The 23,513-nt window shown below is 54.2% G+C and overlaps 1 protein-coding gene across 1 annotated transcript in view; it reads right to left on the reverse strand.

Annotated features, from left to right (window-relative positions):
- POU2F2 (POU class 2 homeobox 2) overlaps nucleotides 1-14,591 on the reverse strand; it is a 75,358-nt gene extending 60,767 nt beyond the window's left edge. Inside the window, exon 1 of the mRNA XM_025849679.2 lies at nucleotides 14,535-14,591. The gene's annotated coding sequence lies outside the window, so the exon portion shown is untranslated. The remainder of the gene's footprint in view (nucleotides 1-14,534) is intronic.
- Between the last annotated feature and the right edge of the window lie 8,922 nt (nucleotides 14,592-23,513).

Raw genomic sequence — 23,513 nt, forward strand, 5'->3', positions numbered from 1 at the left:
TCCCCCCCACCCCCCCACCCCTGCCCGGAGCTAATCAGCGGCTGTCATCTCCACAGTGAGGTCTTGGTTAAGGAGATTTAGGGCTGGGATCAATAGGAAATTTAAAAATCGATGCAGCGCGCAGGGCAAAATCGATGGCGTTTAATCGCCTTGCCGATTCCCAGTCAAAACAATTAGCCGCGCTGAGTGTTGAACACGGTGGCGACACGGCATTAACCGTCAATATTGGTGTAAGTGATGGCGGGCGGGCGGGGGAATCCCTGGGCCTCTGAGAGGCCCCGAGTCAGACAGTGCCCGAGGGCTGGGGTCTTCCCCAGGGCAGCGCCCCGCACCGGCTCTCCCCTCCGCACGCTGCCACCCTCAGCTGTGATGCCCAAGGCTCGTGGGAGCACTACCCCCAGCCTGTCCTCGTCTCATCTCCCAGCCCCCGTGCCCCCATATGTCCTCTGACAGACCCCTCTCCCCAGTAGATAACATCTCCCCTGTGCAGCAGACAGCTCTGTGGGAGCTGGGAGCCGCCTGCCCAGCAATGCCCGGGGCCTGGAAGATGGCAGGAGCTGTTTAGAAGACGCCTTCTCCCCATTTCACAGATGGGGACTCTGAGGGACAGGGAGGGGAAGCAGCCGGCCCGTAGTGACCTGGCACAGGAAGCAGAGGAACTGCGCCTTGAATCCCAAATCCTCTGACTCCAGACTATATTCTTTGTAGCTGAGCTCTGGGAGGGTAGGTTGGGGCCTGCTCCTCTGGGGCTCCCCAGCATTACCTAGTACAGGGTGTGGCCCCAAGCTAGAGCTGGGGACAGGCCGGAGGATGCCAGTGCCCCTTGGCCCCAGGCACAGACTACCCACCTACACTCCCACCAAGGGACCGATGGGCGGAGCTACTGACCCCCACAAACAAAGCAGCTCATAGTTTCAGCCAGAGTGGCCCTCGGTGAGAACAGCTGGTGTTTCCTGAGCACCAGCTACAGGCCAGGCTGCCAGGCATGCTTAGTTGCTCTGTGGACGTGATCTCACAGAATCCTCACGACCTGTTTGGTGAGGATCATCCCCAAAACACAGACGAGGAGGTGGAGGCTCAGAGAGGTGAAGTCCCTTCCCAAGGTCACACAGCCAAGAGGGGGCAGCTCCACCTGACTGGACTCTGAGAGACACAGGACATCAAGCAAACAAGATCTCCCAACAGCAAACAAGAGAATGTGATGTAAACAGAGGGTGCAGGAACCTAGCACCGAGACCGAGGACCTGGAGGGGCCCCCATGGGGTGGGGGAGACAAGGCAGGGGCAGAACCGGAGATGGCACTCTGGGCTCCAGACTAGCAGGACCACGATGGGAGATGGTGAGGCCAAGGCTGGCTCTCACCTTCTCCGAACTTGCAAAAGGGCTCCCGGTCCTGGGGTGCTGCATAGGGGAGGGCAGAGGCTTCTGCCGCCGCCTGCGCCCTAGAGCGGAAGAACAGGGCGGTGGGGGGGGGCGTGGTGTGGGCAGGGGAGGAGGCCCATGAGATGAGCCAGGGATTGATCTGACAAGGTCCTAATCAAATGGTCAATATCGCTGACCTGACCACTTAACCTATTGATAAGCTGGCAAGGATGGAGCAGGCAGTGAGTGGGCTCAGGGCGGGAGACAGTGAGAGGGCTGGGGGGAGCCCGTTGGGGCAGGGCTCAGGTCCACAGCGTGCCTGGGTCTGGGGGCCTGGAAGAGGGTGGTCTCCTCCTCAAGTGCCCCCACCACCTCCCCTCTGACAGCTCACATGTCTTCTGTCTGGGCGCTTCCACCCAAGCTGCTTGCTCCGCTCAGGGCCCCTCAGCCCTGCCCTGAATGAGACTGGGAACCATCCCCAGCACCCAGGACACCCCCAGCTCTTCTTGGATGGTGCCTTAGCTTTTCATCCATGGGAGGGACTTCTCCAGCCTCGATGTCCTCACCTATTAACTGGAGTTAATTGTAATAGGAATGCCAGGAAACAACCTAGATGTCCTAGGACCGGGGACCGGAATGATAAACCCCAGTACAGCTGCCAAAGAGCGGAGGATCGCAGGCTTGTAGAAAATATGCTCAAAATAAATCCATTGACAAGGGAGTGAGGCTCATAGTCCATTGTTAGGAAGAAAAAGGCGGGTTATAAACTGGTATGTCACATAAGATCTCCTTTGTATGAAACACATACACATACACTTCCCTCCCACCCCTGAAAGAAAGAGGTTCAGAACAGAAGTCAGAATTCTGAGTTTGGTCCCAGGCATCTGAATTTGAATAAGTTCTTTGGGTAAACTCATAGGGATCCTCCTGTTTGAGGAAAAAGTAATCCAGAAAGACAGGCATCGAGAAGTTAATTTTTTCTCATTTAACTAGATTATCATGGTGGGTTTTCCCCTCAACTCTCTGAACATCTGCATTTTCTCTTTTTTTCTACAATGAGCATGTGTCACATCAGTTAACATCTGTAATTGGAAAAAGTGGGGCTGAAGCCTGAGTGGCTCAGTCAGTTAAGCGTCTGCCTTCAGCTCAGGTCATGATCCCGGGGTCCTGGGATCGAGCCCTGCATCAGGCTCCCCACTGGGCTCCCTGCTCCGTGGGGAGACTGCTTCTCCCTCTGCCTCTGCCCCTGCTCGTGCTCTCTCTCGATCTCTTGCTCTCTCAAATAAATAAATAAAATCTTTTTTTAAAAAAAGTGGGGCTAATGAACCCTGCATTGGCAGGACTGTGGGGAGCTGCTCAGTGGGCTCAGAGTGAGCGTGGTTTCTCTGGCCCTCTTCGCTCTCCTGGCCAGGCTGCTCTGATGTCCCCACTGCATCCAGGCCCAGCAGAGTCCAGCGCCCCCCAAAAGGTGAATGAATCTAAAGCCTACTGAGCAGAGAAGCGTTTGCTCCTCTAACTTTCTCCTCTATCAGAGAAGGCAGGGTAGGCCCAAGCCAAATTCTGTGCCTTGTGCCCTCATCAGGAAACTGGCCGAGGGCTTATAGACAGGAGGGACAGCTGGAGGGGAAGCTACAGCTCAGAGGGGAGGAAAGAATCTTGCCAAAGTCACGGAGCTGGTTGTGACAGTGCTGGGACCAAAGCTGGGGCTCCTGACTCCTGGGTCATGCCCTCCCACTGCTGGGAGGGGGACAATCGCAAAAGAAAGTGTTCATGCAGGCCAGAGGGCTCTCAAGAAAGCAGAAGAGCATGGTGGCCAAAAACAGCTCTGCCGCTGCCTCGCTGTGTGACCCTGGGCAAGTCACTTCACCTCTCTGAGTTTGCTCAAACATACAATAACAATAATAATAACATCTGTCTCACGATGTTGGTGTGAGAAGTCAACAAGGCCAGGCTTATAACAAACTCAGCAGAGAACCTGATACAGAAAGGTCAAGGGAGTGATGGAAATGATACTGGGATCACCAGCCACCACTGACATAACATGAGTAGGGTGTACAGCAGGTGGAAGGGGCGGGGCGGGGGGGGCGGGGAGGAGGGGAAGGGAGAGGGTGTGTCCTGGCACTCTCTCTTGTGGTGAGCAGATTCAATGAAGGCACCTGCCTAAATGTGTTCCTTTGTTCATTCACTTATTCATTCAGTAAGCATTTCCTGAGGCCAGTTCTAGGCCAGACCCTGTGCCAGGCCCTACAGTCCAGATCCAAACAATGGAAGCTCCCACTAGGTTAGGGAAGGGGATTTAGGGACGGCTGAGGCTGGTCTCTCCTCTGAGAGTTGCTGCCTCGGTGGCCCCTGGACTATCCCTGGGGGGCTTCTGCTGCGAGGGAGCCGAGTCCAGGAGCACAAGCCCCCACCGCCTGACCAGTGTGGCACTTCGGGCATGTGCGTGTGCGTGCACACTGGAATAGTAAGCTCTGTGCAGAAGGGTTATGTTCACCTTTGTGATTCCCAGCACCGTGCACGGGGCCTGACACTCTGGGGACACACCATGCTCAGGGTTTTTTTTTTTTTCCTCCGTTTTTTTCTAATGAAAAAAAAGGTTCAAAGCACCTAGCACAATGCCTAACACCTGGCAGGTACTGGATAAATAGCAGCTATTATTAGTACCATCATCACACGAGTGCGCTCACTCTTCATCTCTACAAAAACCTTATTTTGCCGAGGAGGAAAGTTGAGGCTTGAAAAGCGTGATGTGATTTGCCCTTGGCCTGGGATGGGACTGGAAGCAGGGTGTGTGGACCCCACAGTCTGGGGTCCCCTCCAGATGCTAGGGGGCAGGGCTGCCAGGGTGAGTGCTAGGTAGAAAGGACGAAGAAGGGAGGCAGTTGGGGAGTGGGGGTGAGCAGGTGAGATGATGGGGGACAAGGATGAGTTGGCTGGGGTGTGCGGAACGTGGTGAGGGAGACGGAGTAGAGCACACGGGCCCAGGGTGACAGGTCTGGAGTCGGGCTGCTTTGGGGTTCAGGCAGGCAGGGGCCTGGCTTGCCGATACCCAGGTAGGTGCAGCCCCCCCGCCCCAGGGAAGGTGAGCTCCTTCCACCCTTCTTCGGCACAGCAGATGCCCACCTCCCCCATGCATTATGCCTGGCAACTAGGATGACAGAGGACTTGCTCCTTATCATCTGATAAGCATACACTGGGCATTTACAGTGTGCCGGGCACCATTCTAGGCACTGGGGATACACCTTCAAACAAGACAAAGTCCCTGCCCTCACAGCATTGACCTTCAGGCGGAGGGAGGAATACAATAGACAAGAATACAAACCTAAGAGCTAAGAAGGAAAATAAAGCAGGTGAAGGCACAGATTACAAGAGAATGTTTCTTTAGACTGAGAGGTCAAGAAAGGCCTGGGGGGGAAGGTAGGTTCTGAGTAACAGCCCAAATAAAGTGTGGGGTAGGAGCTCTCCTGGCGAAGGAAACAGCAGGTGCAAAGGCCCTGAGGCAGGACCAATGTTGGTGTGTTTGAGGAACACCAACAAGGCCAGAGTGGCCTGAGCTTCTGATGGCAGGAAGAAAGGAGTAGAGGGACACCTGAGTGGCTCAGTCGGTTAAGGGTCTGCCTTTGGCCCATGGCATGATCTCAGGGTCCTGGGATCAAGCCCCGTGTTGGGCTCCCTGCTCATTAAAAGAGCCTGCTTTTCTCTCCCCCTCCCCCTTGGCCCTCCCCCCGCCCCCACTTGTGCTCTCTCTTTCTCTCTTGCTCTCGCTATCTCAAATAAATGAATAAATAAATAAAAAAGAATAATAATCATGTTGGGGGGGAGAAAAAAAGAAAGGAGTGGAAATTGAATAGGCAGGCAGGCGTCAGCTCATAGGGGACTTCTAGGCTAAGGAAGATGTCCTAAGTGGAGAGGGGGGATGACAAGCTTTCTCACTGTGGCAGATGAGGGTTGGTCTCACCTTCAAAAACCAGGCTCCACCCTCACCCTTTTCCCATATACCCTTTGGGGCCTCCTAACCCATTCACTCTCTAAGAACAAGCTCAAGAAGCCTTCAATAAATCTGTGGAGTCGCTGACACGGCTTTGTTAGGGGACTAGGGACTCCCCTGGAGCGGGGAAGGGTCTGGCTCCTCCTTGTGCCCTGGCACGCAGCTCAGGCCTGGCCACAGGAGGCCTCAGAAAACAGTAGCCTACAGGCAGTCACTAAGAAGACACTAACCCTTGACCTCCAGCTCCCAGCAAATCTCCATGTGGGAGAAGTTGTAGGTTGTTCAACTCTGCCCAGAGGCCAAGAGATGGGACTGGGAGCAAGGGGAAGATAGTCTGTGTCACTTCGCTGGCCAGGCCTTGTCCAGCGATCCCAGAGTGGTCGGGCAGGGCAGGAGGTCCCTCCCTCCAGGTCTTGTCTTTCTTGTCCTGTCCCTCCTCCACACCAGGGGATCCTCCAAGGGATCCCTGACTTAGTTCCCAGCTCACATCCTGTGGAGTCTCTCCTCAAAATGCTTCCGGGCTATGTGGTTCACCTAGAATAAATCCCGAGCCTCACAGACCTTCCCAGTGATGTCAAGCCTCGTCGCTCTCTCCTCCCTGCACACCCCTGCTAATCCAGCGACTTCCCACACTGGCTCACACCTCTGTGCCTGTGCACAGGGAATGCCTCCATTTGGAAAGCCCTCCACCTCCCCTTTTTCTCTAGACCCCACCCACCCTTCCCCATGTCACCTCTTCTGGGGAAGCCACCGGACCCTCCCAGGCAGCCTGCCCTCCTGCTCAGCATGGCCTCAGCATGTTTTGTGTGCCTCTGGGGGCCCTAGCCAGTAGGGGAGAGCCCATTTCCCACCAGAGAAGTTTTCTAGAGGGGGCAGTGAGGCACAGCGGAGGGGTGGGGGGGGAGGAATCTGTGTCCTGCATTGTTTATGCCTGTGTGGTCTTGGTGAGTTTTGGGAGGGATGCATGTGCACATTTAGAATCTGTGTGTTGTGTCTAACGCTCAGCTTAAATGTCACTTCCTCAGAGGTGTTCCACCTGACCCCCCAATCTAAACTAGGCTCTCCCATGACCCCTCCCACAGCCTCTTGTTTCTTTCCTTCCTAGATGTTATCACCGTTTATAACTAACTATACACTGAGGCCCGATCAGTGCCCATCCTGTTGGCTCAGAGCTCTTGGAGAGCAAGGCCCAGGTCTGTCTTGTAAATCATTGTTTCCCAGCTTCTAAGACAGGGCCTGGCTCACGTAGGGCTCAGTTCCTACATGATGAGTGGATTTACTCCATGAATGTTTTCAGACTTAAGCATCTACCCATTTTCATTTAGCTCAAAGGGGATGAGTCTAAAGTGGGAGATGTTTATTTCTATAACTCAGAACACGACCCTTCCATTCACCATGAGTGTCTTCCCCGTGGGATCTCTGAACATGGCCTACGTACACCCATGGGCATGGGGGCTGGGATGCTACCATGTTTTGGTATCCATGTTTGTACCTTTTCTGTTGAAAAAAAAAAAAAACCTCTAGGGGAGGCACCCTGGCGTTTGGATATGTCTTGCTCTGTTGGTGTCTCGGTATATACGTGCATGCACGAACATCTGGGTTTTCCTACCTGTGTGTATGTGCCTCCCCTTTTCAAATCTAGCATGTCCATTTCAGCCTCTCCGGATACGTATGCACAAATGTCTGTGTGGATCTGTAGGCTTTAGAACCTATGCATTTTCTAAGAGAATCTCTGGCCAAGGGTCTATGCGCCCAGGTCTCAGGACCCACAGGTGTACATGGCCAGCATGTGTCTGAGAATCTATGTGCGTGTCCGTCTCAGCACCACCGCATATGTGTATCTACTTCAAAATTTGCATGTGCATCCATTCAAGACTTATGTAGCCTCTGTAGTTTGGAGGGAGAGAGAATGTATGTGTATGCGTGTTGTGTGTGTGTGTCAGGGGTGACATGGACATTTGAATACCTGTGTGCCTCTCTCTTCCCCTGGAAGCTGCCGCTTCCCCAGGCTGGATGAGTACCTATTCTCTATCTCTCTCCCTCACACCCATCCACGCTCATGTGTGTGGTGCGGATGGGGAGGGGGCCGGGGTGTCGGCGAGCTCCTGTGTCACAAGGTTAATTTCTCCGCAGCCAGGCAGGCTGGGCCCTGAGGGGAGTGGTGGGGGAGGGGCTGGTCCCCACAGCCCCTCTGATAAATATGTATTTGGGGCTGCTGTGCTCAAAGGTCATGGGGGGGAGGAGGAGGAGGAGGGGTGGTCCGCACTGTGCCGTGCTGCTGGGTCCCAGCCCAGGCCCAGTGTGGGTTGTGTGTGATCACCTCCAGAGAGATGATGAGATTCAGGGAGATGCCCCCCTCATCCTGATCTGGCCTACCCCACACACAGCCATGCTCAGTGGGAGATGCTGTTGTGGACACACAGATATTCCAACTCTGGAGCAGGCAAGCACACAAGCCCACGCCCGCCCATATCCAGACAGAGGCTCAAGCGGATGCACAAAGACAGCCTCGTGAGCCACCAGATACACAGATAGCTGGGAGCCCAGAGCCAGACCCACAGCCTTTCTTCCTCACCAACCCATCACCCCAATGCCAAAAAAATACAAGCCCACAAGAGTGCAGAGAATCTCACAATAAGAAAAGTCCCCATGCACTCAACCAACACACGCACACTTGAGCACAAAGGTGCACGGGGCCCAATGAGAAAGGTGCCCGGACACTTTGTGGATGTGCATGTACACACACAAGCAGGTGTGTACAAAGGTGCGCACACAAATGCATACCAAGAGTCCTGAAGACACAAAGTTCTATGCAGGTAGATGCACACTGACAATTGCAGATAAACGCGCGTGCGCACACACACACATCCACAAGCACACGCTCATGCGCGCACACAAACACATACAAAGACCCCAAAACCCACACACCAGGCAGGACGCATGGCGAAGCCAGGCTGGGAAACCCACCCTGCTGCGGCACAGCCCGCACTGGCCCTTTACCCACTGAGGTGAGAATGGCCACCTGGTCTCGGGTCTCTGGCCCCCTGGCCAGCTCCAGCCAAATGCGCCATCATTTGTCCAGCCCGGATCACATCAATTGTTGAGCGTCCCCTCCTCGCTGACCAGCCATCTCGGCCATCGGCGGCCTCGGCCATTAGCCGGCTCCCGCCTCTGGCCTGAATGTGTTGAATCTCCCTTACCTGGCAGACCCGTCCAGACCAATGGAGCCCTTCCAGGGTGGTCTCCCTGACCCTTTCCTCAAGGGAGGCTGAGGTCCCTGTTGTGTGACCCACGGCCCCTGGCTCAGCGCGACCCCCCCCCTCGGCACACTGCTCATGCTGTCATTCTTCAATGACTGCTGGCCACGGTGGTTCTGGTGGATCGGGAGGCTGTGTGTTTGAGTGTGTGTGTGAGAGTCCGTTTGCAGGCATGTGTGTATGGGTGATGGGATGGTTACAGCTGTGCTTTAAGTCAAAAGGAGTGTGTGTGAGTGCGTGCGTGTGTGTGTGTGTGTGTGAGTGTGTGAGTAAGGGGTTAGGACACCAGCAGCTGTGCTTAAAGTCAAAGAGTGTCTGAGTGTGGTTGTGCATATGGGGAGTTGGGACGTCAGGGGCCAGGCTTCACATGTGTGCACACGCATGTGCGCACGGGTGTGTGCTTTAATGCAGGGAGTGACTCCGTGGATAGGGCTAGCCTTGGCACGGGGGGCCAAGAGGGGCTGTCTTGGGCACGGGGGGCAGCACAGCACAGGGGTCTGCTTCTCAAGCACTTGGGAGCAAGTGGAGTATGTCTCTTTCAGACTCCGTTGCCTGTGTTTGTGAAAGTGACAGATGCTGCCTCCCTGGCCTCACTGCAGCGGATTAAGTCTGTGAATGCCACATGAGTCCGCACCCCAGTGGGGGAGGGTCCCCCGCCTGCTCTTCCGCGCAAATGTGTGGCCACAGCCCTGGACAGTATAGGATCCTGGAGAAAAGGGCTAAAGTTGGTTGCTGCGAGGGAAACTGTGTCTGCATGGATGCCAGGGCAAAGGGCTCTGCGTGTGTGTGCGGGCGCCTGCGCTCATGCTCACATATGAGTCCACGTTGTCCAAGACACATTGTCGCGAGACACACACATGTGCCTGGGATCGCACTAGCGCTAGCTCTTCACAGCTGGCCAGATCAAGCCCAAACTTCCCAGAGCCTCCACAGAGGGGCCCTGCAACGCTTGTGCCAACCTCTGCTCCTTGGGCCACACGCCCCACCTGGGCTGTGTCCTCCCAGGTCCCCTCGGCCAGCGTTCTGTCCTCCCACCTCTCCCACTTCCTTCGTGCCTGAACATCCTCAAAGACCCACCTCCCTGTTTAAACCCATGCCTCCCTCCTTGTCCAGATTCCCAGTGGCCTGGAAACTCCCTCCAATCTCACAATCCAGGCACCAGAATCTTGTCTGAGGCTGGGATGGAGTCCACTTCAGAGTCTATGGTTGGTGTCCAATAATTGCTTGGAGGAAGGAATGATGGTACCATCATCACCTGAATCCCCCAGGGAACTGTACTTCATTTTCTCAGTGACTCACACTGCTCAATAAATACCCATCGAATGAGAGGACCTAGTATGTGGGGCCACCACCTCCAGCCTCCTTCTGACTGTGTCAGAGCTGGAAAAGCTGCCTGCTCTGAGTCTCTAATGAAAGTGGGGCTGTGGGCAAGTTAGGGAAGGTGCACCTGCCTTGTAAGGCCACCATGTGCATCAGGAAGGTAACTGTGCAGCCTGGGGCTCACCAGCGGGGGTTGAGGGGGCAGTTAAGCTCATCGGTACCCAGGCCCAGCCCCAAACTGTCACCAACAGAATGGGCTCTTGACCTTGCTCATTTGCCAACTTTCCCTTCAGGATACAAAGCAAGACCCAGGTCCTCAATGCCCTCACTGAGCCACGTAAGGCATCCATCCACCTGACAGGTCCTGGGAGACAGGTCTGTGGGTGGACGTCTTAGGGGGCAGGGAGTAAGCGGGGAAGGGGCTGAGCCCAAGAAAGGACATGGTGCTGGGACAGCTAAAGGGAGGGGGACAGACCTCTAAGGACAGACCAAGTTTGGTACCAGGAGTCCAAAGGCCTCGGTGCTAGCACTGCTTGGTAGCTTACAGACAGTAGGATGGTATGGACTGCAAACCCTCATCTGTGAAAGGGGCACCACCAGGGTTGCTATAAGAGCTAGGTGGATGTAAGAGGCATATCATCATCATCATCATCATCATCATCATTATTAGATCAGGAGGTGTTGGGCCCAAGGGGAAAATGATGAATGATATATATATTTAGAAGAAAGAACAGACCCCAGTCTGAGGAGACCCCACACTCACTCTCTCCTCGAACAATTCTCCATACCTGGGTTTCTCAAGCATTTCAATCCTGAAAAGAAATCCTGGAAATTAACCAACACATCAGACACGGAAACTGCTCCTTTTCCCCCATCGAGGTCCAAGCAGCCCCTGGCGTGGCCACCAGGCCTGCATCATGCCCCCCACATTAGGATTATAAGCCTGGGCTCTGACAAGCCCTAGCCAGTGGGGAGCTGAATTTGAGGCCCCTAGCTTGGCTGTCACACTAGGAGGAGAAGAGGTTCTGGCCTGTGGCTCCTATGCATAAGGAGCTACTGTGTATGAGCCCGAATGGAGGTGGCCTGAGGTGGCCACTGATGGATCCACTGGAAAAAAAATCTGGCCAGCATGCTGTCTAGGATATATAGGCTAACCTCTATGACACACACAGCGTGGGTGTGGGCACGCACACCACACACACACACACACACACACACACACACACACACACACACACTGTGGCCAAGTTCTTTCCCTATCACGGCCCCTGTCGCAGACACCCTCCATTTTCCCTGCAAAGACTGACAGAGGGTAGTGAGAGTAACCAAGGCCCTCAAGAACGGCACTGCAACCAACCAGAGGGTTGGCCAGTAGCTCAGGGGAAATGAGGATGGGGATCTGGACCTCTCGATGGACACAAATGGGCCTCTGTCCAGCGTCACCCAGAAATCAGGAAGTAGACACAGAACTGCATTAGCAGCAACTAGAGATGCAGACTGCAGCCCTGATCTGCTTCCCTTCTGGCCTGCCTGCCACCCCCTTACACGGGACGCTTTGTTACCAGGGAAGAGCCAGGGAAGATTTCTGTGGGCTGGCTGACTTCTGGGAGGGGGCATCTTTTCTTGTTTGTTTTCTTGAACCCAGCTTCAAGGTTGCTGTGCAAGCATGCCAAGCCCACCCATACGCCTGTGACCTCTGCACGCATCTTTCATCACTGTACCCAGACCCTGCTTCGTAAGCCCACCCTCTCCCTGACCCAGGACCCACAGAGACACCTAACAAAAACAACAGTAATAATAACAATAATAATAACAGCTCTGTCCAGCAACAGTACTTTCACATGTGACTTTATTTAACACGGATCCTCGTGTGCACGCACCACCTTCGGACCTAGTACACACACGCAGAACCTCTACTCCAACCACGCTGCGCGTACGCACTGACGCACCCACTGCCAATGGCAGACTTGGCACACAGAGCTGCACACGCGTGGATGGCTGCCGTGCACAGAGCCAGCGAGTGCCTCCCAAGTGCACACTCAGCAAGGGGCCCCTGAATGTCCAGACAAGGGAAGAACTACGATAAATGCATATACTGCCCACAATAGGGACCCCCGGTACCCAGCTCCCTGCTGAACACACATGTCGTGATTCTACACCTTTGGCTCCTCACTCTGCCCAGGCTCCCGAGCCCTGCACATAGTCAGTCCAACCACACGGGCCTTGTACACACACACACACACACACACACACACACACACGCAGCTGCCATGGTCTGAGTCCATACACACCAGCCCCCCATTGCGCAATGACGCTATAGTCTCATGCCCTGGGGGAGGGGGGCAAATTCACCACACAAGATGGCAAGAGACTAAAATCTACGGACTTAAGCAGCTCATGGGTTTTTTCTCTAAATCTAGGACTTGCTCCCCAACTCCGCAGGCCCCAGGAGCTAGGGAGAAAGTGGGGAGTGGTCAGCAGGCCAGAGGCTTTCTCTTAGGACCTTTTACTTGGGACTCAGAAGCTCTAAAGACCCTCTCAGATGGTCCACCCCACCTCAATTTTCTCCCCTTTTCACTTCCCACTAGCCATCCGTGTCATTTTCTTCTCTGTCCACACCCTTCTCTCTCAGTGGGGCTGAGTCCACAGCCATGAGCCCTCACTTAGGGACTTCTCTGGGAAGCCAGAGGAAATAGGGGGTGGCGCTAGAACCCCAGGGCAGACCCAGGCCCCCAGCAGGGAAAAAAGACAGGAGAAATACCTGGGGGGTATGGAATGGGGTTAGACTGTGGTGGGAACTCGGGGGATTGTCTTTGCACAGGGCCCCTCTCCCTGGCACCCAGCTCAAGGCCAACGCTACCAAAGTGATGCACAAATGAAACTGAGGGGGGGCACAGAAAGGACAGGGCAACAGGGAGAATGAGTGGCAGGGAGGAAGAATGAAAGAAAAGCGGAAAGGGGGGAGGGAAAAGGGAGAGAAAAAGAAAGGAAGGGGTGGAGAGAAAGAAGATAAGGAAAAAAGAAAAACTGAGTGGGGAGGAGAAAGCTTTTATTGAGAGGAGGAAGAGACAAACTGGAAAACAGGGAGAAAGAGAACCGGCAAGGAGATGGGGGAAAAGCGGACAGAGAGAGGACAGGAGAGGAAGAAAAGAGAAGGGGGCACAGAGGCAGCAGGAGGCCGCCAGAGGGGTTCCCCAAGTTACAGACTTTGCCCAGAGAGCTGAGGGGTGCACCCTAGCTCCCCAACATCACTCCGTGGCCCTGGAGCTCCGCTCCCACCTCTCCTCCTACCAGAAACGCCGCCGCCTCTCCGCGCCCCATCCCAGCTGCTCCCTCTCCCATCTTCCACCCTGCCGGCAGTCCAGCGCACCCCGTTTCCTTCTCTCGCCCCTCCTTTCCACCCCCAGCCCGTTCTGGTCCCCCATGCCCTCTTACCTCACCCCCCCATGCACCCTGCTTGCTTCGGAGCTTCAGACAGCATCAGCAACCAATATCCTCACCATCATCACACTAAACCGGCCCCCACACCCCCAGGAAAGGAAAAAAAAAAAAAAGAAAAGAAAAGAAAGCAGGCGGTACCACCACCAGCCCTGACCCCCTCTCGCCTCATTTTCTCCACAGTCGCCCCTTCCCCAAATGCAGGGTCAAAAATGGGGATCCCGCCCAGCCTGGGGAGCCTCTCCAAAGCGCCCAAGCCAGCCGGGAGCGGATGCCACCTCGCCTCTCTTCTCTGCACTCGCTCCTTTTTGTATACGACGGCCCCGGCTGCGATGTGTTTTATTTTCATCGGCTTTTTATTGGTATTAGTGTTTTTCTCTTTTTCTTTATTTTTTGCCTGGAGGCGGCAGCGACGAAGCGCCCACCGCCTGGTCTCCGTCGCCAGCTCCCGGCCGTCGGCTCTTTCTCTCTCTCGGCGCTGCTCTCGCCTCCCTCCTTTCTCTTCTCTGTCTCCGCTCGCTCCTTCGTCCTCTCGGCTCCGTCCTCAGTCACTGGGCTCTCTCCCCTCTACGGCCTCCCGCCCCACGCCTCTCCTTTCCCGATCCTTCTTGCCCCTTCTCCCCTTTTTCTCTCCCTCTTCACCTCCTCTCCGTCCCCATTTCTTCCCATCCCTCCCCCCCACCACCACCACCAACCACGCACATCTCCTTTGGTTCCCTCGCCGCCACCGACAGCAAGCCACCCCCCTCGCCCCCAAATAATAAAAATATCCAGCCGGGGGCAAAGCCCCGACGCCGGGCGCCCGGAGGGAGGTGAGAGGGCCGGGGCCGCAGCGGCGGCGGGCAGCCCGAGCGCGGTGCGGAGCGAGCGGCGCCCGCCCGGCTCCCGCCCGGAGAGCTCTCTGCAATAGGCCGAGCCGGCTGCATTAAGCTTCTTGCAATCAATAAAGCGCGGGTCAGATTATGCAAAGCGCAGATATTAATATGCAAAGTTTTAAAGATTTTTAAATGGAAGGGCGAGCGCGGCGCGGGCGGGCGGGCAGGGGCTGCGAGGGGAGAGGGAGGAAGGGAGGGCGGGCGGGCGGGCGCGCAGGCGAGCTGGGGAGAGGAGGAGGCTGCCCGCCGCCCGCCCGCCCGCCCGCCCGGCTGCGCCGCGCCGCCTTGCCTTACCGCTGCTCCCATCGGTAGGCGCCGCTGTCTTCGCCATGCGCGTCAGCTGCACGGCTCCGAGGGGATGGCCGAGGAGGAGCCGCCGCCGCCAACGCTACCCCCGCTCCCGCTCCCGCTCCCGCGCCCGCTCGCTGCCTGCTGCTGGCGCTGCTCTGGCCGCTGCTCCTCGCCTGAGCTGCCGGCGCGAGCCCAGGCGCGCGCCATCCCCGGCTCCCACCTTGTCCCCATGGCAACCCCGGGCCCAAGGATGCTCAGAGAGAGAGCGCGAGTGAGAGAGCGAGGGGGGAGAGAGGGAGAGGGAGAGGGCGGGGAGCGCAGGGGACACGGAGGCAGGGAGAGGCCCGAGACCCACAGAGACACAGAGACACGCAGAGACGGAACGACTCAGAGATACGCAGAGATGGGCTGAGACAGACAGAGACGCAGTGACAGAGAGAGGGGAGACGGGCAGGGAGCAGAGGGGGACACCGAGACAAGGAGAAGCCCAGAGACGCACAGAGATACACAGAGACACAAAGAGACACAGAGACCCAGAAAGAGACAGAGGGGAAAGGGAGAGGGCGGGGAGCAGAGGGGGACTCAAAGGCAGAGAGAGACCCTGAGGCACAGAGACACCCACGGATTGAGAGACATCCAGAGACAGAGAGAAAAGGGAGAGGGAAGAGGGCCAGGAGCACAGAGGACACAGAGGCAGGGAAAGACTCATAGAGACAAAGAGATGCCCAGAGACAGAGACACAGAGACACACAGAGACACACAGAAACATATAGACCCAGGGACAGAGAGAGAGGGATGCGGAGCAGAGAGAGACTCAAAGGCAGGGAGAGGCTTCAAAGAGACCCCAAAGAGACACAGGAGACACAGAGACAGGGAGGAAAGCAAGAGGGGAGAGACAGTGGTACAGGAGACATGGAGGCAGGCAGAGACTAACAGAGGCAGAGAGATGTCAGAGATACACGGAAACATAGACACAGGCTCGGTGCAGGGGGTGAGAAAGAGAGGTGGGGAGCGGCAAACGGGGGCACGAAAGCGGAGAGGCACCAGGAATTACAGAGACACTCAGAGACAAAGAGATAAGGAGAAGAGGTCCATGCAGAGAGAAAAGAGATGAAGGACCAGAAAGACACCACAGAGAAGCAGACACACAGACAGGAGATAGAGTTATATATCTATATCTATAGACACAGACATATAAAGAAAGAGTCAAAGAGATAGATGCAGAGATAAGAGACCCAGACATGCAAGAATCAGAGATAGGAGAAAGAGCTGCACTCAGAGTTGGAGAGATACAGAGACAGGAAGACAGAGACAGAGAGACAGACACGGAGATAAGAGAGACATGCAGAATCAGGGAGTATGAAGACAGAGCCTTTGGGGGGGATGAGCAAAGCCAGAAAGACATGGGCAGAGACCGAAAGATACAGGGATAGAGGCAGGGAAGAAGGCACAGAGACAGAGACACAGAGACACAGAGGCAGACAAGAGACAGATTAGTGAGAGGTGGGCAGAAACACAGAGAAATAGGGATTTTGAAAGAGAAACTAAGAAACAGAAATAAAGAAGGAAATGTGCAAAAAGAGACACAGAGGCCAAGACAGAAAAAGAGACAGAGACAGTGAGAGACAGAAAGCAAAGACAGAGATTTTGAGAGTCAAAGTGCTGAGCAGAGAAACACTGACAGACAGGGACAGAGGCTGCAGGAGACAGGGAAGGAGACACCAAAGGAGGCAGAGAAATGGTGACACGGAGACAGACAGACACCAGAAGAGGCTCTCTGGTGGACAGAGATCCATGGGGAGATACAAGACAGAGACAGCAAGAGACAAATGAAGAATCAGAAATTGAAACTAAGACCTGGAAGAGGAGGGGGGACAAAGAGACAGAGCCTAGGGAAGGCAGAATGGGGCAGGCTGGGGGGAGCAGAGACCAGGAGAGTGACAACTGGGTCTAGAGGAGCACCCACAGGGAGAGAGCGGGGCGGGGGGGAGCCCATGAGAACAGGGGGGATAGAGAGGGGAGGGGAGGACGGAGGGCAGTATTCGCTCAGTGAGCACCTCCCCTGTGCCAGGCACAGTAAGGCCCAGAGGGAGAGGAAGGAAAGGGGGACTGAGGGGTAAGGAACCCTGGGCAAGGGAAGGTCGGCTCTGGGTCTGGGGAGGGCACGTGGCTCCCGCCCCAAGTCAGAGGGGGGCGCTGCGCTGCGGGGAGGAGGATGGGGCTGCAAGTGGTACCTAGACCTGACGGGGCTTGGGGGAGGGAGGAGGAGGAGCATCGCGGAGTCTCGGCTCCGCGGCCGCAGCTGCCCGACGCTGCTTTGTTACCCACCCTGCTGCTGCCCCGTGAGGACTGCGTGGGCACGCGGGACCCTGGTGACATGTGTGTGAGAGAAACACGAGAATCACTAACTGCCCACGTGTACAGAGAAGGCTCCAGGGACCTACACTGCAAGCGCAGAACAGAAATAAATACAGGAAACACCTACCCCGCGGGCGTACAAAGTAAGTACACGGGACATGTGCGGCGCAGAACAGACTCGGAACTACCTCCTAACCCTCATACTCCGCAGCCTCTTGGGACCCACACTGTGTGAACAACACAGGTAAATGCAAGAAATACCTATCCCGTGTGCATACAAAGTAGGTACGGGGACTTAGGCAGCACATGCATGAGTCGTGGAACCACTTAATAATATTCCCAGACAGAGCAGGGCCCCAGACTCCACATGCTTGTGCACAACACAAATCAATACAGGAAACGCCTGTCCCACCTGACAAACTAGGCACACAGGACCTATAGGGCATGAACATAAGGGACATGGAACCACATAACAAGCAACTGCCCGGGACCCACACTGTGTGTGCACCACGTAAATAAACACAGGAAGTAGCCTATGGCTTGTGCCTAGAAAGTAGGCGCACACCTAAATATTAGGACCTCCCTGGTGTGAACATGACAGACACCATGAGCAGGTTCTGGAGACCCACAGAGTGCATAGTACACAAATAAATATAACAAATACCCACCCTGTTTGCCTACAAAGGCACAGGGGCCCCACTAATGAGGAGGGAACTCAAAAGGGGTGTGTGTAATGATAACACAGGAGCAGCCCACCCTGGAAGGACCAAGAAGGACCAGTGGAGCCTGCGATGAGTGTACCCAACAGAGTCCGGAGCACCCCATTGTGTGTGCACGGACACCCCAACGCCTGTTAGAAGGGAAGCTCTGGGCCAGGAGTAAGGCCAAGGAGATCCCGTTCTCTAGCTCACCCCCAGCACCTAAAAGGACCCGAACGTGGTGGGAGCTTCTCCCCTCCAAGAATGAGCAAGTAGGCAATAATTATATATATGATGAGTTCACATTAAAGTACTGATGTTAATGATCCAAAAACGTTGACTGGATACATGCGAAGTCCTTATCAGACGCTTACTGGACAGTATGCCGAGCGAGGGTGGTCTGCTGCCGATATATAAAAGGCGCCTTTTAATTATCCAGAATACCCCTATGAAGCAGCGGACGCCGCTGACACACCACAGGCAGATCCAGAAGGAGTCTCAAGTGAGCCATGGGGGCAGGTTGCCCTAACTGCTCTCAAGGGCTCCACACGCAGCCCTAAGTCAGGACCCCACAAGGCTTGAGGCAGCCACCAAGCACACACAAAGATGTACACAGTACACTGCACACAACACGGGGAGAATGTGCATATTCCCCCTGCTTCTGAAGGAGCCCCAATTCCAGAAGTACTGGATTCCTGTGAGGAGCATGCGGGCATGTGGGTCTAGGTGAGGCCATATCTGGGGATGGGTGTGCAGCATGTGTACAAATAACAGTACCTGGTGTATATTAAGTGCAATATATTGTAAGCTATCGGGGCGCCTGGGTGGCTCCATCGGTTAAGCGTCTGCCTTTGGCTCAGGTCATGATTGTGGGGTCCTGGGATCAAGACCCATGTCGGGCTCCCTGCCCAGTGGGGAGCTTGCTTCTCCCTCTCCCTCTGCACCTGTTCCTTCCCTCTCTCACTCTCTCTCTCTCACTCTCAAATAAAATCTTAAAAAATATATTGTAAGCTACGGATACTCTTTTTTTTTTTTTAAAGATTTTATTTATTTATCCATGAGAGACAGAGAGAGAGAGAGAGAGGCAGAGGCAGAGGGAGAGGGAGAAGCAGGCTCCCCGCCGAGCAGGGAGCGCAATGCGGGACTCGATCCCAGGACCCTGGGATCATGACCTGAGCTGAAGGCAGACGCTTAACCGACTGAGCCACCCAGGCGTCCCAAGCTACGGATACTCTTAATCGTGTGTGTACATCTGAATGCACGTCTAGATGGATGCACGTGTTCACTCATGCAATGTGTCTGTCCATGCGTCTGTGGCCACCTCTCTGTGTGAGTTTGCGTGTGTAGACATCTTTGTGTCTGGGTACCCAGTCTTGCATCTCCCTTACAACCTGAGGATAAAGGGGGTAAGGTAAGGGAAATTGAGGCACACAGAAGGAGGAGGGAAGTGGACAAGAAGAGGGAAAGAAAAAAAGACTCAGCACTGTAATAGGGCCTAGGGAACGAGGAAAGGGGGCCCAAGGATGGAAGCAGTGGGAGAGGGTATGTGAGGAAGGAGGAGAATGGGTTGGGAGGAAGAGGGAGACTGGCAGAAGGAGAAAGGGAGGCGAGTGGGACCCACTGGAGAAAGAAGAAGAATACGGAGGAAGGTGCCCAGAAAAGGAAGGGGCCCAGGGATGGAGGGAGGGAGGCAAGGGAAGGAAATAAGAGAGAGAGGTTTTTCTGGTCTGTACAAAATTTAGAGATTCCCCCAAGGGTCTCTCAGGGAAGGTGTCTGAGTGGGGGATGAAGGGGAATGGCAGGAAACGGAGGAGAAAAGGGAAGAGAAACCATAATGTAGCTCCCTAGAATGGGACAGCCAGCTGCCACCAGCATCCTAAAAGGCGCTCAGGAGAGAGGGGCCCCTGAGGCCCAGAGAAAGAGGTACACAGAACACGTCAGGCCAAGGCTTAGAGGCATCTGAAGGGGGGGGGGTCCCACAGGAGGTGGGAGGAGAGTTGAGGGACTGGCAGACTCAGGGAGGCCAGGGCTCAATGGTGGAGACTTCCAGAGGCCAGAAGAAAGCTGGGGTGGGCAGGAGAGGGGGACAGAGGACCAGGTGGAGGCACGAAGCAAGGGGCAGAGGAGCAAGGACTTATAGACTAGAAAAGTCTAGGGCAAGTGGAGGAGCAGCTGGAGGGCAACTTGAAGACCTGAAGGCCACGGACACCTGGCAGATGAGCCCTGCCTTATGCGCATCCAAGGTCCAGAGGCTCTCCTAGGTGGTCTCTCCCAGAACATTCGATTGAGTTCCATTTAAGAAAACATCTACCAAGTGCTCGTGTGTCCTAGTACTCTACTGTGAGTTGAAGATACAGAGATGACCGAGGCACAACTCTGCCTCACAGAGACCTGGTCTGGGGGGAGATAGACAATAAACGTGCAGTTACTGATAGAGGCAGCAACACAGATAAATCCCAGAGCAAAGGGAGAGAAGCTGGACACAGAAGAGTACATACTGTAGGATCCCATTTACATGAAATTCTACCCAGAGCAAAACTATAGCAACCAAAAAGCAGATCAGTGGTTGGAAATGCTGCGAGTAGGGGGGGACTTATGGGGTAATGGGCAGTTTTGCATTACGACTGTGGTGGTGGTTACATGACTGTGTGTGTGTGTGTGTGTGTGTGTGTGTGTGTGTGTGTGTGTTGGGCGGCGGGGAGGGGGGCTCATCATACACTCAGAACTAGTCAATGCTGTATTTAAATTATACCGCAATAAAACTGGCCAAAAATAAGTAAATAAATAAGTAATTATAAGCCAGAACATTAAGACTCAAGATAGGGAACACTCAGTACTCTGCAGGAACCAAGAGAAGGTAGAGGGGGCAGTGAGGGAGGGCTTCCAGGAGGAGGTGATGCCTAAGACCTGAAGGATAGCAGTGAGTGGCAAGACATTTCCATGGAGGAGGGACTTTCACATGAAAGCAGGTGAGAACTGGAAAAAGTTCAGTATGTCCTTTTTTTTTTTTTAAGATTCTTTTTTTAAGTAATCTCTACACCCGACGTGGGGCTCAAACTCACAACCTGGCGTTCAAGAATCATGCGCTCCACGGACTGCGCCAGCCGGGAGTCCCAAAAGTTCAGTATGTCTTCAGCCCAGAATGCAAAGTGGAACTAATGAGAGTAGAGAAAATCGAGGTCCCAAATACAAACCCCACGACTGCTGGGAGTTGAATAAGCTCCCCTGGAGCCCCAAAGGCCCACAAGAGGGAAACTGCAACACAGGACTGGGGATTGTGAATCTGCCGGTCTACCTCACAAAAAGGACTTCCTTCCTCTGCCCTTCCAGAACTTCTTTCCTACTCCCTTCACATCAGGACCTCCCTCCTCCTAGGAAACAGCCTCTGCAATGGGTCAACCCCCTAATCTCTGCCACAGCCCACAACAACCCCACAAGCTGGCTGGTCACAGTAAATCGCTCCAACCGGGATTCCGTGTGGCCACTGCCCCCTGGTGGCTAGAGCCATGCATTACTGAGGATGAAGGGACAGTCCCAAAGCCAGGCCTAGTCTCTGCCCCTCCAGGGCCCATCCAGGCCACTCCCATCCACTCCCTTCACTGTCCCCTTCCCGGACTGCCTCCTTAGTAAATCCAACAGGCGCTTCTCAGTCAGTCCTATGTGACTTGCCTTGTCCACAGCACATGGGCACAACCGTCTTTTAAAAATCCTCTTTTCATCTAAGAAACCTCACTCTCTTGGTTCTCCTGCTCTGTCTCAGCTGCTCTCTCAGGGTGAATTTTCCCCTCCCACAACTGCCTTCTCTAAGCTGGTAAACCCAAGTATTTCTCCATCTTATCCTTCTTGCCTAAGCTTCAGACCCAGATATCCAGCCACCTCCTGGAGGTCTCAAAGGCACCTCAAAATCAAAATGTCCAACCTGAACACACAGCCTTCCCCACCATGCCCCACCCCCACCCTCATGTGGTTTTCCTCTCCCCATACTTGCACCTCCATCCGATCCAGCAATCAAGTCAGAAAAATGGCCCCCAGCCTTGACAGCCTCTTTGTCACGTTCACCTCCAAGTCAGACTCAAAGTCCCATCCAGTTCATTTACCTTTTAATATTAAGATGAGCCATATAAAAATTGCCAGTAGTCAATACTGGCTTTTTCTTACAAAACAGCAATTTCGTAGGTTTCAACCTATTTCTCAAATCTATCCCCTCTTCTCTTCCAGTGACCCCCGCCTCCAGGTCCTCATTCAGGCCTCCACGCCTCCTCCTCGGCCTGATGCACCTGCTTCCCACCTGGCCTCCCAGCCTCCAGTCCTGCCCTTTCTAGTCCATCCTCCACAACTGGCCACTGGGGCGATCTTTCTACAACACGGCTTTGATGAAATCACTCCCTGCTTCAAACTCTTTCAGGGCTCCCTGTTGCCAACAGGATGAAAGCCAAAACCTTCCTAAGCCAGTTTTTCAGGGCTCCCCTCCTGCTCCAGTCAGCACCCACTACGCACTGTATACGCCAACCAAACCAGACCAGCACCACTTCCTTGAATTGGCTTCCTCCAACTTCCTACCCTTTGCACATTCAGTTCTCTGTAACTGGAATGTCCTTCCCCCTCTTCTCCCCCTGGCTAACTTCAATTTGACTTCAAGAACCATTTCATAGGGGGTGCCTGGCTGGCTCAGCCGGTAGAGCATGCGACTCTTGATCTCCGAGTTCAAGCCCACGTTGGGTGTACAGATTACTTTTAAAAAATAACGCTTTTTTTTTTTTTAGAAAGAACCATTTCATATATCCTAGGCTATCATAAATCTCCCGTTTATACATTCATGCATTTAATACACACAGCTGGAGTACCAATATAAGTACGACCTCCATGGAAGGTGCTAGGGAGCCAAGAGGGAGAGAATACAATTCCTGCCCTCAAGAGTTCATGGTCCAGTAGGAGAGACAAGCACATCAATAAATCAAAACAATGTGGTGTGCTGGGACACAATACCAGCCTGGGAAATTTTTCTTGAGTCTTAAAGGGGAAATAGTTCTCCTGAAGTTGGAGGGGCATTAAAATCAGATAGGACAGTATGAGCAAAAGCCTGCATGTGAGGAAGAGCAGGTGGTATGCAGGCAGGCAGTGGGTTTGCTAACGTATAAACTGTGACAGAAAGATGCTGCTGGAAAGGCTGGATGGGGCCCTATCATTAAGCATCTTTTGATCTCAGAGGCCATGGGGGTTTTCATCAAGGGCAGCTCTGTGTTTTTGAGAGGGCAAGAGTAGAGGCAAGAAACACCAGGAAGCTGTTGCAATAACCCAAGCAAGAGGAGCTAAAGGCTGATATTGTGACATTGTTATTAGCAATACAGAGCAGGTGACTGGTTTGAAAAACCTTGAGGTAAATCAAGTCAGCAAGGCTTTATGTTTGGATGCGAGGGGGAGGGAGAAGGTGGTGTCAAGGGTGATGGCCATGTTTCTCCCCTGGATGACTGGGTGGACAGAGGTGCCATTCATTGAGACAGGAGAAAATACGAGGAGGCACAGAGCTTATTCAAAAAGGTTCTTTTCAGAACCTCTGATGTCTGAGGTGCCCACGGGACATGTGCTGGATCCAGCAGTCTATATTAGCTCTGCAGTCGATATGAGGATATATTCATGTGCAGTATCATGGAGAGAGCCTGGGCTGAAGGTTTGGACATCATCAGCATACTGGTGATAGCTAAAATCATGTGGGTGGATGATGTCTCTCAGGAAGACCGTGCAGAATGAGAAGAGCTATGGGCCAAGAAAGGAGCCTGGGGAAGAGCCACATTTCAAAGATGTGCAGAGGAAGAGGAGTCCCTATATGGACCAGAGAAGAAGCAGTCAGGGAGGAAGAAGAACAACGAATATGCTAGGTCATGGAAGCTGTGGTAGGCAGCCTCTAAGAGGCACCCAGTGACCTCTG

The sequence above is a fragment of the Callorhinus ursinus genome, unplaced genomic scaffold, assembly GCF_003265705.2.
Source record: "Callorhinus ursinus isolate GAN/ISIS: 27379988/994484 unplaced genomic scaffold, GSC_fseal_2.0 scaffold134, whole genome shotgun sequence".
Classification (NCBI taxonomy): Eukaryota; Metazoa; Chordata; class Mammalia; order Carnivora; family Otariidae; genus Callorhinus; species Callorhinus ursinus.